The 14823-nt window shown below is 40.6% G+C and overlaps 1 pseudogene; it reads left to right on the forward strand.

Moving 5' to 3' along the window:
- Window positions 1-14823, forward strand: part of LOC123598954 — a 55927-nt pseudogene that overhangs the window by 31969 nt on the left and 9135 nt on the right.

The following is a 14823-nucleotide window of genomic DNA, read 5'->3' on the forward strand; positions in this document are numbered from 1 at the left end:
ACCTCTAATCCCCTTGCAAGTGATTGGTTCTAGAATTCAGCTTTCAGCACAGCATTATTATAGAATGCTATAGAATGCACAGCATTATTCTAGATCCTGCAATTGGACCAGGGATGGGCACATGATACAAACTAGCCTAATTAGACTGAATAAGAAGTTTGCTTGAACAGTTGGAAAAGAGATTTTCTAATGAGGAAGCATTGTGTTCAAGGACTGAGAGTAGCCATCTTCTAACTGCAGAAGAGTCAGTCTGAAGAAAAAAGCCTTCCCCTAGAGGCTGAGAAGAGGCAAAGAAGAGCAGAGAAATAGATTTCCAGCTCTAATTATAACAGGTTTGCTCTATCTTTGTTCATTTGTTTTTGTTGTTGTTTTTTAATTTTTTTTTTTGAGAGAGAGACAGACAATGAGCTGGGGAGGGGCAGAGAGAGAGGGAGACATAGAATCTGAAGAGGGCTCCAGGTGCTGAGCTGTCAGCACAGAGCCCGACGTGGGGCTCGAACTCGTGAACCGTGAGATCATGACCTGAGCCAAGGTCGAACACTTAACTGGCTGAGCCACCAAAGCACGCCTGTTGTTGTTGTTTTAATTATAAAAGAAACTAAATTCCCTTATTGTTATTTAAGCTAGGTCTATCAGCGTTTCTGTCATGCCCAGGTAAAATAATTCTTACCAATAAAATACTCAAATATTGTTCCCACGGGTTAGTAAAATTGCCTTATGAAAACCTAAAGATGTAGGACTAAATCTTCACCCACCAGTGCTCTATTTTAACTTATTAATGCTGCTCTTAAAGTATGTGCCCTTCACTGGACAGATTGCTCCAGACACTGTGCTACTGGCAGCTCCCAGAACTCATCACAGTGTCTTCTACGGAATACACTGTAAGCAATCATTTATTGAGCAAATGCAGATGGAGACTGCATTAACATTTTCAGCAGACACATAATAGTTGTCATAGTAAGTTCAGATAAACTAAAACCCCTAGAACATTTTTTACATAAACTAATGTCAAAGCTGTCTGTCTCTACCCTGTGTCTGAGCAGTTGCATTGTGTATAGAATTTTCTTTTTAACATTTTTACCTAAATAAAGGCCTTGATATTTATTGCTAGCCGGTTATATCTAGGAGATTCCAGCCTGGTGGATTCCAGCTCAGTTGAGATTATTTTTTTTTAAGGATTTATTTTATTTATTTATTTAGAGAGGGGGGGGGGAGGCAGAGGGAAAAAGAGATAGAGAGAGAGAGAGAAAGAAAGAGAATCCCAAGCAGCTCCATGCTCAGCACAGAGCCTGATGTGGGGCTTGATCTCACGACCCAGGATTCAGGACCTGAGCCGAAATCGAGAGTTGGACAGTCAACTGATGGAGCCACCCAGATGCCCCCAAGATAATGTTTAATAGCAATGTTATCATTTGTCATGTCAGCTATTCTCCCTATTTTGGCATCAGCTTCAACAAAGATATACATTCCTTCTGTATTTTCATTTGAATCAAATAGCAAAATATTGACTGAAACAGTGGCAGTAAGAGAAGACTCACTCTAGGTTCTCTCATTGTTTGCCAGGAGTAGTCACTCTAGTCCTCTCCATGCATTCCTGACTTGGCTGGTAAAATAAGAATTCCTGCCTTTCTAGAAATGTCAGGTTTATAACTTCTGCCACTTCTAGTCTACTCCCTCTACTTCTGCCCATGTTTGGTGATTAGTGACTTTTGGAGAAACACTGAAAATAGCCCGAGTGCATCCTCTCTGAGTTCTTCGGAGTTGCCTCTGCTCTAGGAAACTCTTCTCCACCAAACACTAAGCTGTCTCCTCAGGGGTGACCTGTTGTGGCCCAGCTATGCCATGACTGGATAGCGTTGAAATATCAGGAACTGTTAGGGGAGAGATTGTGGGCATATACCCAGTCAGGTTCTTCCATCAGTTTAACCAAAAACAAGGGCTGGGTTTTTGTTTGTTTGTTTGTTTTCTTTATTAGGTTGACACCTACATTTATTTATCCATTGCTTCAGAATCTAGACACATAAGAACAATTTGTTATTAACTGCCTGTTTCCAAAGATTATTATTATTTTTTTTTACTTTTTAAATTATCTCTACACCCAACGTGGGGCTCAAACTCACAACCCTGAGATCAACAGTTGCATGCTCTACCTACAGCCAGGTACCCCAAACAAAGCTCAGGCTTTTTCTCATTGTTCAGCCTACATTTGATTGTTCAACAGCTTTAAATGTATCAAAATATATTACTATTCAAGACTTTCAACATAATCAGGATTAAAGACAGATCTATGATATTCCCCTAATCGGACAACATGATAGTCCAACTAAAAAGTGAAAAGTAATGAATTAGGTACGACTTATTCTGAGCAAACACATCATAGTTTGAAATGATTGTTATCTTCGTTCAGGCTGCTATAACAAATTACCCTAGACTGGTAGGCTTGAACAACAGAAATTTATTTTCTTACACTTCTGGAGGCTGGAAAGTCCAAGGTCATGGTGCCAGCATGGTCAGGATTCTGGCGAGAGTTCACTTTTTGGTTGGCCATCTCATGTCCTCAAACAGTTGGGGTTGGCAGAGGAGGGGGTGGAGAAAGAGAGGGAGGGAAGAGACAGAAAGCTCTCTGGTGTCTCTTCTAAGGGCACTAATTCCATCATGATGGCTATATCCTCAGGACCTAATTACCACCCAAAGGCCCTGTATCTTAATCCTATCACATTGGGGATTAGGGTTTCAACATATGAATCTGGGAGAGTACACAAACACTCAGTCCATAGCAATTATTGTGTTCTTATAAAAACTTATGAGTTATCTGCTGTTTAGCAAAACCTAGATGAGTATTAAAAAGAATTAGCCTTCAAGTTATACATTTGTATTTTCCACGATTCTCACTTTTTCTCCTTTCTGATAATCAGACTACTCTTTATCTTGTCTTTTAAAGCCACTCCCATGAACCACAATTCCTCTAAGATTTCTGTGGCTGTCAAATGGCACTTGCATTCCTTCAGTCCCTTGGAATGTAATTCCCAAGGTTCAGAGACGTGAATTCAAAAAAACCAAACAGATGAATTCCTACCAAATCTTGTCTCTTGAGAAAATTAAAACAAACCATAGCAATTGTCACTCCAAGCTGTCAACTGCCTGAGAGATTCAGAGATCCATGGTCGGCAATAATTTGTTACTTTGCTGAGCATCTGGTCTGGCCCACTCTCATAAGTGGTAGGTGGCATCAGTTCGCCTAGCTGGTGACAGCCTAGTCACCTGCCCAATGTCCCCATCTCAACCATGTGTTCTGTGTGTACTCTTTATCTCATCATGGTGATTACAACTGCTCTGTCTTTATGAAAAAGATGCTGGGGGAAAACGTGATTTCTTATTGCTGTGATGGAAATCAAAAAGGTCTAAAGAAAAGATGGCAGTCCTGAATTTAAAAGCTTAAACAGGTCTTGAGTCAAATGTCTCATGAATGCCAGTGAACTCAAGCACTTTGGTGGCATGATGCTTTCTTGAAATATTGATTTGTAATGTGTTCTCTGTATTTTCCTTCTCCCTTCATTTCAAGAAGGTGGTTGGCCTATCGGTTGGCTGAACCTGAAGCTATGTCAGAATAACTTTGTTTCTTATCTTCTGGGAAAAGCTGAGCTTGTTGAAAAGTTTATGCTAAGAGTTCTAGAGAAGATCAGAGAAGAAAGAGAAAGAGATTTTGCCCAGGCAGGAAAGGGTTAGGATTTGATGGGCCCATGATGCCTTTTACCAAGAGAAGTGGCAAGACAACAAGAGGACATGGCTTCTAGCCTCACTGTATTCTGCAGCCACAGAGAGCGCCTGGTTTGTATGGACCACGTGGGGTGAACAGAGAAAATAAGAAATCATGTGGCCTGAAGATTAGATATTTTGGAGAAGAATGCTAAATTCCATCAATATCTACTTCACCCATCCTTCCTGGATACACAAGTCAATTCTTCTTATCTGCTAGTCCCCTTCCACTTAATTAGAGCCAAGTGCCTGAGTCTGGCTGAAGTAATGTACACCACATTTAGGCCTGCCCCTTAAGGATGTCTCCATGATCTCCCCATTACCACCTTAAATCACTTTCTGGTCTGAGTGGCAGGAAGCAAAGGATTGCAAAGCCCAGAGGATGATTGGAAGATCCCATGATGGAAAGATTCCCTGAGTTACCACTTGACAAGAGCTGCCCAGCATGGCTACCTGACCAGGAATATCCATGTTGGACTTCATGCGAGTAAGGGACAGACCTCTTATCCTAAGAGACTGTGATCTGGAGTTGTTTTTTTTTCTTACACAATAACTAGCTTTAATTGCCCTGCCTAATTCAGATGTCTAACCCCTCGCTCCCATGCAACACATACCTCTCAGAGGCTTATATCTGGTATAGAGCAGGATACCCAAGTAACAGCTGAGATAGAGCTGTTCGCTGGTTCACTGGGATCCTAAGAGTTGCATTGAACTTGATGTAAAGGAGACATGTTACTTTAAAAGAAGATTTGACATTGCAGGCCAAGAGTTTTATCTCATTTCTCCATCTGAACTCCTCTTTCTTTCTGGAAGAGACGCAAATGGTGGAGTCCGGCCTCCCTAACAGACAAGACTCTCCACAACACACCTAACTGTGATTCTTCCTGCCAAGGTAGGCACCAGCTTTCTGGCCTCCCGCTTTACTTTCCAGCCTTTCTTGGTCCTTCCAGGGTACAGGCGTGAGCCTCAGAGGTCTGGAGAGCAAAGAGTTATGCGTTCTTTTGGGGGCCGAGGGGGGAGGCTTTTTGCTTCTTCAGTCAATTAATGAGATCAAAATTTCAACTTGAGGCTGCTCTGCCCCTGTCTCTAGCCCGCGCTATCACCTGAAATACTGCCCGCCACACACATGCTTTTGACAGCAAGAGCCGCTCAAAAGCCTCTCCATGCCTCTATTCCAGGAATAATCCGAGGAAAGGGTTGCTACCTGTAAAAGCTGTGAGTGCCGAAGGCCTCCCTGTCCGCTGCTTCAAAAGAACAACTACCCTCAGTCTGCCTTTATTTTGCATTATCGCTCTTCTTTTTCAATGAAAAGTCCCTGCTCTCTATTCATTATAAAGAATAAAGAGCTTTTCAAGTGTGAGTTGCTCAACCCAGAAGGGAACAGAGCTATTTTTAAGAGGGTTTCAACTCGGAGCTGTTACGCGGGCCAGCCTGCCAGCAGAAGAGGTCTTCCAGGGAGGCCGAAGGCAATCGCGGCCTCTCGTCAGGAGGGGATATGCAGGAAGGAAGCTCCTGGGGCAGAAATATTCTGGCTCTCTGGCCCACAGACAGCCCTGGTGCCTTCACACCTGGCTCCTCCAGGCAGAACCTCACAAGGGGGTCGGGGGGAGTATTTTTTATTCTCACCCATTTGGGGTTTGCCTGCTGCCTTAGGTTTCTCACATCGACTTCCTCCAAATAGGAAACAATCTGCTTGATTCTCATCCAGGAGCACAGAGAGGAGGGGGGCCGCCTTTATGTCCTCTCCTATCTTCGTCAAGCCATATGCAACTGGCAGCCACCACACTTCTCTCAGTGGGAAGAGGATAATCAGAGCTGGATTCCTGAATGAAAGGAGGAACATGCAGAGTCGCCTGCCTCTCGCCCAATGGCAGTGGAATCCTTGTGGCCTGAGTCAGTCCAGAGCTCATCTGAAGCCCGCGCCCTTTAGGGACCGGGATGGGCTCTCAGTTTCAGAGTCAGAGGGGCCTGGGTTCAAACCTCGCCTGTCGGGCCCCTGTTCTCTTAGGTTAAATGAGGATAACACTACCATCCTCTCAGAGGCGTTGTGGGGAGGGTTACCCGTCCTACAGTGGCACACACATGTTCATCATGGATCTGGGGGCTGGAAAGGTATGTTCTCTAATTTCTTTGAAGAACAGAAAATGGTGCTGCTGGATGACAGAAGAGATATTGACAATTTTATAGGAACTACTGATTCAGGAGGATGGAGATGGCTTTCTATTCTCACATTACGTTAAGCTTCTCCAACAGAGAGAAGGGGCAGGGAATTGAAACTATTCCATTGTTCTGGTAGCTTTGGGGAGTAGAAGACATGCGTGTATCCTAAATGATGAGAGGGGACAAAAATGTCAACTAGTTTCATACAAAGAATTGCCAAAAGAAATAGAGAAACTTTTTTCATTACAATATACCTTGCACCATGGAGGTACAGAACTTATAGAGTCATCTTCAGTAAATTTTTTTAAGGAAAAGTAATAGCCAAGAAAATATAGGCTATTGGACCCAAGGGCAAAGATAACACAAAGATATGCAGGTATAAGGTTATACTGTTAGAAAGATGGGGCAACCAATGAGGCTCTGAGCTTCCAGTAGGCCAAAGCAGAAAGGGAAATATTATGCTACCAAATGTATATCTTTCATGAGGAACCCCCTACTGCTACCAATTCCTCATCCTTTTTTATCATAAGATTCATGAGCATGGATAATTATCTTCAGGAAGAGAATACTTGGGGAGTTTCACTACGGCCTCTTTCAAGTATTTGATGGGCTGCCAAGTACAAAAAGGAAAGATTGCTTTGGGTAATTCCAAACCACAAAACTAGAATCAATGAGTGTAAGTTAAAGGGAACAGATTTTGGTTAAAAATAAAGAACTTTCTAACAATTAGAGTTGTCCATAAATGGAATGAGCTGTCTGGCAAAGAAGTGAGCTCCCTGTTACTGGAAGTGATCAAACAGAGGCTGGCTAACCATCTGCTAAGGATAAAAAGGATTTGTACATAATGAGAGAATTATGCAACAACATAATACAAGGCTCTTCATGACAGTTTTATTTATAATAGTGGGAAAGAAAATAGAATCAACCTAAATGTCCAACAGTAGGGGATTAGATTATTATGGTACTCTCATATGATTTATTTATTTTTTACAGATTTTGCAGATGTTAAACATCAATAAAATGATGACATGGGAAATGCTCATAATCTGTTACTAAGTGAAAAAAAAAAAACAGGCTACAATAGCATATATATTGTGATGCCATTTTGTCAAAAAATATTTGTGTGTGGAAGAATAACACTAAAAAGTCCGTACATGAAAACATTAATAATGATTGCCATTAGTGTTTGAATTATGGGTGATTTTCCTCTTCAGAGCTTCTCAGGGTTATCCAAGTCTTGTATGTTGAGCACTTACCACTTATGTAAGTGGGAGGGGGGGTGGGGGGAGTAAAAAGAAAAAAAAAAACTCCAAAATCTCTTATTCACTAGTAGCTTCAACTAGATGATCCCTACAGTTTTTCAAACCTAAGATTCTATGATTTTTATTTTAAGTTTACGTTGATTGTTTTTCTCATAAAGTAACTTGTCTTTAAAAAAGATTTTAGTCAAATATAAACGCCCTCCCCCCCCCCCCCAAATATATTGGCTTAAATCATAAAGTTTGGGTATAATCAAATATATTTCTGACTGCCATGGCCATTTTCATCTGAAGTCTCTTTTGAAAATATTTGGGATATAATTTTAAAAGTCTATACAGGAGAGTAGAAAGAGCTTATGAATTGGAATCAGACACTGCTGGATCTCAAATTTTGGTTCCATTGCATACCAGCCTTAATTTCCTCAACTTTAATGTGGGATAATAATAATAACTAAGATTCGTTTAAGATTCACTACGTGCCAGACACTGGTTAAGTGCTTTACATGCAATGGAATCCTCAGTAAAGTCCCCTGAGGTGAATTCTATTTTCCTTATTTTTCAGATGATAAAACTAAAGCACAGAGAATTTCCATATCTTGCCAAGATCAGACAGCTCTAAGTGATGGAGGAAAAATTCAACCTCAGGTAGTCTAACCTTAGGAACCATGGTGTTAACCACTATACTATACTGCCTTAGAGAGTTGTGGAAGGATTGATTAAATTAACACACATAAAATGCCTAGCAGAAAAGCAGGCAGTCAGTATGTTAAGTTTCTCCCTAAACTTTTCCATAGCTATTTGGCCCCAGAAAGACTTTTGATTGTCTTCTCCAAGAATACATTCAATGAATACACTGGAGAAATGTTGACTGTATAGTAGGCAGTCTTACAACAAGTTCATTATCAATGGCATTGATGTCAAACTCAGAGATATTAGAAATCATGTCCCACAGCATTCATTCTGGGACTGATTCTTTAATATTTCATCAATGATTTACATGGATAGAACAGAAAATAAGCTCCTAAAGCTGACAGATGATACATGCTGTTAGCAGATGACACCCATCGTCAGTTAGGAGGGCTAGCATCCAGGACAGGATTAGAATTCCAAATGGTCTGGCAAGATGGAGAAGAGGTGGAGGCAAAAAGAATGAACTTCATTAGCAACTAGCACAGAGTAATACATTTATTAAGAGGGAAAACATTATACCAGCATAGCAAGGGCAGTGACTAACAATGAATAATTGTTGCTGGAAAGAGTTAATGGTTAAAGTTGCTCATAAGCTGGAAGTGAGACAGAAAAGTCAAGTCTGATTCTGGAAATGTACTGAAAAAATAAGACTTTGTTGGAGTAAATCAATTTCCCCATTATATACCATATTTGAAACACTCTTTTGAGTCCTGTGTTTTTTTTCCCTCAATATTGTTCTGGACTTATTGGAAAAGGCATACAAAAAATAAAGAAAATTTTTACAATTACAAAATACAACCCGAGGGAATAGTGAGGGAACTGAGATCTTTTAGTTGAAGACCAGTCAATTGCTGACAATTCATTTCAGAAATGCTTACTGAGCAGTATCTATATGCCAGCCTTTGTGCTGGGTGCTGGGAGACAGAGAGAGTCAAGATCTGGTTTCTGCCCTTGAGAAGCTTAAAGACAAGAGAATAATGAATCTTAGGTTTATAAAGACTGTTATTTAGCTCTGATATTTGTGTCATTCCTGGCTAACTCCTATGCATCTCTTTCCTTTATCTCCCCTTCTTTCCCTCATTTCCTCTTCTTTTTCTTCCCTTCTCTAGATGTTAGGTCTGTGATTGGAGCCCACTAGCATGGCAGGTTAGCTAGGTATATTCAGTAGGGTCCCATTTGAGACTTTGCCAGGATACTAAGATCTTTTCTTCTTCCATCTCAAAATATTTCTATAAACATCTTTCACCCTTCACAAACTTCCAATAACATTTCAGGCAATGAAGCAAGGCTGGGAGAGAGAAAAGTAGGTTGTCAGATGCAGAATAGATCAGTTTGGCTGGAGAGAATGCTAGAGTAGGTATATTATGAATTTTATAATATTAAGGAATTTGAACTTCCTCTTATTGGTGACAGAAAGTCAATGAAAGTTTGTGAGAAAGGGAATGACAAGATCAACTTATGTTTTAGCAATAGTGATCTTATTGTGGTAGACGGAATGGGTTCTTAGCAGACCTACTGGAGGAAGAGTCTTGTTAGAAGGTGGTTATTAAGCTATAAAAAATGACCAGGATTAGGCAGTAAAGTTAAAAGAGGCAGAAGATATGCAGACGTGAGAGACACTGTAAAAGAAAAATCAATAAGATTTGATGCCTAAGTAAATATGAGAGCATCAAAGGAAAGAGAGGAATTGAAAACAACCCATAGATAGTAGACAAGGGGTTTGGAAATAAAAATGTCATTAACCAATTGGGGCAGTGGGAAGGTCAAGATGTTTGAGGTAAGGCAGTCATGATGGGTTTAGGGCCAGACAGGTTGTCTTTGTGTTGATGGAATATATAAATAAAAACCATATATCCAATGGTGAGCTAGGAATAGATTTTCTAGATCATCCTCACAGAGGTAATAGTATGTCCTGGAAACCTCCACCTGTATATCCCACTGACACATCACACTCTGCATGCCTAAGACTGAACTCCACTGTCATTCACAAACACGAAACTCAATTTGTGTTTTTCCTCAGGTTAATCATGCTTTTAAACACCCAGGCTACCAAACTCAGAGGCATCTCTGGCACCTTCCTCTCCCATCCTTTCCACTCCCACAAGCAACTAGCCACTAAAACAACCAATTCTAGGAGCAAAATATGTTGTATATCAATTCCTAGTGCCATAGTTAATGCTTGCATGGTATGTTCTCTTAACTATCACACAATTTTATAACAAGTTTTTGTGCCACATATGTCTGTATTTTTCCACTGGCTACTGAATGAAATTCAAAGTCTTCCAGAATAAACATACTTGTCCAGTCTAATCATTGAGTATGTCTATACATACCCAACCTGAAAAAGCCGCACAAGCTTCCCTACGTTTATTTAATGATGCCAGGCATTTGTATGCCTGGGTTGCTTTATTGATGATGTTCCATTACTTTGGAATAAAATTCTCTACTCAAGGAAAATATCTTTCAATTTCTGAGTCCTGTGCTAGCCCCATTATGAGGGCTTCTCATTGCTTGTTCTCTTCACTCATGTTGTTTTCTTTGAAAGCAAGAGCCTGAACCAGGGAGGTGGAAGTAGACGTGGGAAGAAGCAAAGTAGGTAATAAAAGTCTAAGCAAAGGATTGTGGGGAAGATGGACACAGAGAAGGGAGAAGTTCAAGATAAAATGATAGTCTTGGCCAGGCCCAGTTAGCTGGAGAGAATTATCGTGTCTCCCTTGACAAAAGGGAAGAAAGAAAGAAAGAAAGAAAGAAAGAAAGAAAGAAAGAAAGAAAGAAGAGGGGAGGGGAGGGGAGGGAAGGGAGGGGAAGGGAAGGGAAGAGAAGGGAAATGAGGGGAAGGAAAAGAACAAAAGAAAAAGATTAATTTGGCTTTGAGTATGTTTGAGTTGAGAGATCAGCAATGAACCCAAATTGAGTTGATAATTAAAAAGCCTTTCAGAAATGAAAAGAGTGGTTGAAGCTAGAGAAAAATATTTGGAATTTACACGCAAAGAGATGATACCAGATGTGTGGGGAATAAAGGGATAGAAGATTCTGTTAGGGAAAAGGTTGGCCTGTGGTTAGACTATAAACATGTTATAAGAGTTCCAGTCCAAAATGTCAACATAGGAAGACCCTGAACTCACTTCCTCTGTGGACACACCAAGTCTACACCTATTTATAAAGCAATTCCTCCTGAAGAAAAAAATAGACAAAGAAAAACAAAACAAAAACAAAAACAAAAACAAACCAAATAGAGAATGGCAAGAGAGATGGAAGCAGGGTAACAAAGGGAAACCCCGTCTGCCCACATGGTGAACTACAGTAAAGAAGGGACATACAGGGACCATCAACAGATTCATCTGCGCTGGGGCACAGAAAAAAAAGCCATGGTTTAAAAGGGCAGCTAGAATATAGAGGAGCCATCTCTAGAAACCTGCCAAACAGCAGGAGAGTTGCTGGAACTCTTTCCAGGTCAGAGGAACTGATGAGTGCCAGAGTTTACATTTGCCCTCTACCTTGATTGTGCAGACAGGAGCAGAGTACCAGGCACCATAGCTGGCCTGCCACCTCAGCAGGGCCCCAGGCCCCTAGCCCACACCAACCCCAAATGCCCTACGGCACAGGAAAAAAAAAAGGTGTAGTCTAAAAGAACAACTAGAACACAGAAGAACTAACATTAGAGCCCTGCCAAATGGTAAGGGAGCTGCTGGAACTCTCTGGGTCAGACAGGCTTGCAGGTGGCATGGTTTACATTCCCCTTCCACTTTGAGATGGGAACAGGATTCTGGATATCATAGCCAGTCTACCATCTCAGTGGGACCCAGGTCCCTAGCTCACTCAGTCCCAGCTGTCCCACCAAGGCAGCCCCAGCTTACTGGGGCACCCCTGGTCAGCTCTCCGTATAGCTCTAGCCATCTCACCAAGATGACATGCATGCAAAATACCTCGAACACTTCAGGCCGACACCACTTCAGCTCCAGATGACTGGCTAGAGCACCCGCAGAACAGAGCACCTCAGGACCCCAAGGCCTGCACCTGCCTCAGCTCTATCTGTCTTGCCACAGCACCCCCTGCGCAGAGTGCTTCAGGATCCCTGGTCCACACCCCACCTTAGCTCCAGACTCTTTCCACTAAGGTGCCCCTGCATGGAGCATCTGGCTTACACATGCCTCAGCTTCAGCTGCCCTGCCAGGTCTCCCCTGCATGGAGCACCCTGAAATACCTGAGCTTGCAACCACTTCAGCGTCAGCCGTCATCCCAGGGTGCTCTCAATACAGACAGCCCTGGCCTGTGCCCACTTCAGCTCCAGCCATCCCACCAGGGCAGCCCCAGCACAGAGTGTCCCAGGACACCCTGCCCATGCCAGCCACAGCTCCAGGCAGCCAGACAAAGTCACCAGGCACACATAGTTTACATAGGGTACAACCATACACAGAATCATTTCTTCAAGTTTAGGAGCAGTAGCTGTCCCATTCATAGAAACAAACACAGAAAGTCAAGCAAGATGAGGAGACAGAGGAATATGCTCCAAATAAAAGAACAAGACAAAAGCTCAGAAAAAGAACTAAATGAAACAGTGATAAACAATCTACCTGATAAAGAGTTCAAAGTAATGGTCATGAAGGTGCTCTTCAGACTAGAGAGAAAAGTGGGTGAAGTCAGTGAGAACTTCAACAAAGAGAAAATACAAGAAAGAACCAATTAGAGTTGAAGGATACAATAACTGAAATGAAAAAAATACATTAGAGGTAATCAATAGCAGATTAGAGGATGCAGAAGAACAGACCAGCCAATCTGGAAGATAGGGTAATGGAAAGCACCCAGGCTGAACAGCAAAAAGAAAAAAGAATTTAAAAAAAAAAAAAAGTAAGGATAGGTTAAGGGATGTCTTAGACAACAGCAGTGAACAAACACTTGCATTGTAGGGGATCCCAAAAAGAGAAGAGGGTAAGGGGACAGAAAAATTATTTGAAGAAATAATACTTGAAAACTTCCATAATCTGGGGACAGAAGTAGACATCCAGGTTCAGGAAGCACAGAGAGCTCCAGACAAGATAAACCCAAGGAGGTCCACACCATGACATGTAATAATTAAAATGTCAAAGATTCAAGATAAAAATGCTGATTCCTTACCCAGAACTATAAAATTAAAAGGTCTGAGTAGGCATGAAAATCTGCATTACAACAAGCCCTATGTGTTTCTCTGTGCTTACCATAGTTTTTAAAGAGCTATTTGATATTAGAATGATGGATTTTAAATTCCTTAAGGTTGCTTGATGCATGTAAGAATTTATAATGAAGTGTGTGTATATATGGTAGGGATGGGGAGTGATGGATGGGGTAGGAGTGCTGAAGTTTGACAGACCTGGTAATCTGGGAATTGGTTATGAAAATGACAGTTTTCTTGAAGCTGGAGAGTGTGGCATTCAGATGGGATGACAGAGAAAAGGTATGTGAACAGGCACTGGTAACTGAGTTGTCTTATGTGTATGAGTAGTGCTTGTTGGCTATGTTTCACTGCATAAGTCCCTCTGTGAAATAAACCCTGTTATGGTGATCGTTTTCAAAAACTATTGTGAGAAATAAACCAGAGAGACAAACATATAATGAAAAACATGTATTTACATTTGACCAATTCCTAAAAGATGAAAGTTGATATTTTTTGGAGTATGGTATCATTTTAAAGCCCAAATATCACATGAGTCATTGTTTTCGATAACTTTTATCACTACCAATCACTCTCAAACAAAATATATAACTTTAACTTAACAAGTTATAACTATCAGGTTAAACAAATTTAATAAACTAGCAGTTTATCTAATTTCTTAAATTTGTTAGCTTCAGTACCTATTAGTCTTAGAACTTCTCTCTTCAGAAAGATAAACAAGCTTTAAATATAGACAATATACAGTGAAAGCTTTCCACTCTATATAAATTTGCCACCAATTGTAAGCTTATCTATAAAGAGAATAGTTATGAGGGAAAAAAAGAAAAAGAAGAAATGTGGCTGTCACCCTCAAAAATTTATTCATGCCCTTTGTGATTCCCTCCCTCTCATCCCTCTTCACCCTCCACTTGGTTCCAGGTGACCACTGAATCTGCCTTAGTTATTGTAGATTAGCTTGCATTTCTAGAATTTTATATAAATGGAATCATATGGTACGTATGTACTCTTGTTTTCATCCGACTTCTCTCACTCAGCATATTATTTTAAGATTTATGCATGCTGTAGTGTTTGTAAATAGTTCACCCATTTTTATGGTGGAGTTGTATTCCATTGTGTGACCATACATTCATGTTAATCCATTCACCTATTGATGGACATGTTAATTGTTTCCAGTTTTTGGCTATTACAAATTAAACTGCATTAAAACACACACACACACACACACATAAAACATGTTACTAGTTTCTAAGATGAGAGGAGGAATTCTGAATAGCAAAAGAGCCAGACAAAGACTGGCCACCGAGGTAAAATTACACATTTTAGTTTTCCAAAAAAGTAACTTTTTTGTCTTTAACGTGTTATGGAAACTAACAATTTCTGAGACGTCATACTTGTGATTTGAGGAAACTGCCAATCCTCTGCTCAGTTGGGTCCCTTTTGATTAGAAATTGTGAAAATTCATCATTTTTCTTCCAAAAGAGGTATTCTATTCTTATGTGAGGGTATCTAACCAAAACCAACAAACAAATATTAGGCCATAGAATTTAAAGAGAAGTGTGTTAGTAGGAGCTGTTTTCACATCATCTAATAACATACTGGGGTGGGGGACTGGAATAAAATGTGTTAAAATGGATTCAATTTGACCAAATTACAGCTTTTGAAAGAACTTCTTTTTAGCACAGGGTTTCTTTGTTGTTTTTAGAGGAATTTATTGAAATAAAAATATTATAAAAATACATGCTTGTTGTAAAATGAATCCAAACAATCCATAAATAAAGAAGTAAATATGAAAGCCTCATCATGTAAGCA

This window comes from Leopardus geoffroyi, chromosome C1 (assembly GCF_018350155.1).
Source record: "Leopardus geoffroyi isolate Oge1 chromosome C1, O.geoffroyi_Oge1_pat1.0, whole genome shotgun sequence".
Lineage (NCBI taxonomy): Eukaryota > Metazoa > Chordata > Mammalia > Carnivora > Felidae > Leopardus > Leopardus geoffroyi.